The 1,573-nt window shown below is 42.3% G+C and overlaps 1 protein-coding gene across 1 annotated transcript in view; it reads left to right on the top strand.

Moving 5' to 3' along the window:
- LOC101849303 overlaps positions 1-1,573 on the top strand; it is a 12,771-nt gene that overhangs the window by 9,284 nt on the left and 1,914 nt on the right. The gene's annotated exons all lie outside the window — the stretch shown is intronic.

The following is a 1,573-nucleotide window of genomic DNA, read 5'->3' as shown; positions in this document are numbered from 1 at the left end:
TAGTAGGAATTCTTTAGACGAAGAGCGCGCGATAGCCGTTGAAAGAAAAATACCCTGGCGATCAGGCACTTCATCTGCATGAGGGAGTGACAGGGGGTGGTTTTCAAGGAGGGGGAATGTAGGCCTTCTCGGGAAAGAGGAAGGAGGGCGGGGAGATAGGCTGTCATTGTCATGTAAGGAGATGCAGGGGTTGAGGGGAGGGGTAGGGTGAAACTGTAGCAAAGATACTACACCCTAGTGTACTATCTTTGACTGTAGTGCCATGGTTTGAAAAGGTGCAGTCAGATAAAGAGTCGAGGTGCATGGTGGGGAGGAAAGGAAGGGGGGGGGAGTATGATGATCTCATTTGGGAGGGAGGGGTGGGTAGGTGTAGAGAGGGAGAAGTTGGGCAGCGGCTTGCGTGGTTGCGTCGTAAATTTTAGATCTCTGAAATGGGGCTCATCGGTGTAGAGGCCAGAGAGTGTTTGATCTGAGCCCAGGTTCCACATCCACTTGGATTCTCTAAATCTAATGTTAAGATTTTCTTTTGTAGGTTTTTTAAACAATCTCTACACCCTGAAGCTGCATGTCAGTTGTTCCGTTGTGCCCAGGGCTATTAAAATGTTGGCCGACCGGGGTGCATTAGTGGTTTTGTACAGAGTACCTGTGATTGTTAAATCTAGCACTAAGAGGGGTGGTAGTTTGTCCTACATCATATTGGGCTGAGCATATTTTCCATGTTATTAAAAAAATGACATTTTCTTTGTTTCGCAGTTCATATTATCTGCAAAGACTTTTTTTAAAGAGGCCCCTCTAGTCTGCATGGTTGATTTCTGTTATGTAAGGGCATGTTTTGCACCCAGGTTTCTTCATCATCATCATCACATTGTTTATCACAACACCTGTCCTTCGATGTCCCATTTTTTTCGATAGACCGCAAATGATCGTGTTAGTTTGTTGGTATTTAAGTGCTTAAATCGGTTACTTGCACTCTTTCTAAATGTTCTATGGTCTGCTGGGGTACTAACATAGGTTGTAAAGCTCATAGAACTTGCTGTTGAGTGGGGATATGCACAAATGCTATTACTTTGTTCATGTATTCTTGCTATATTTCAGCCTAAGTCATATCGATGATCATCACACATTGGTGTTGCCCCATCATCCCTGTTCACCATCACTGCATAAAAGTGTTTCCCTTCCACACGTTATCACTGTCAGTTATTGTTTCACTATCATCACCCGCATTCACTATTATCACATATTGTTACATTATCACTCGTGTTCACCATTCTCGCAGATTGTGTTCCTGTCGCTCGTATTTACCATTATTTTTACTTCCACACATCATCACCATCACAAATAATGTCTCTATCACTCGTATTCATCATGTTCATATTATTGTTTCACTATCACTTGTGTTTACCATTCACATGGATCGTTTTACAACCATACATCATCGTCATAAAATTAATATTTCACCACCATCCTTGTTCTTCGCTATCCCAAACTGTTTCGCCATCGTCTCAGTCCATCGCCTTTAGGAGAAAAATAGTTAAATAATTCCCCATCCCCTTTCAAAAGTTAAAAAAAAACC

The sequence above is a fragment of the Aplysia californica genome, unplaced genomic scaffold (genome assembly GCF_000002075.1).
Source record: "Aplysia californica isolate F4 #8 unplaced genomic scaffold, AplCal3.0 scaffold00314, whole genome shotgun sequence".
Classification (NCBI taxonomy): Eukaryota; Metazoa; Mollusca; class Gastropoda; order Aplysiida; family Aplysiidae; genus Aplysia; species Aplysia californica.
Note: the sequence above shows the minus strand (reverse complement) of the source record. Positions and strands in the feature narration are given on the sequence as shown.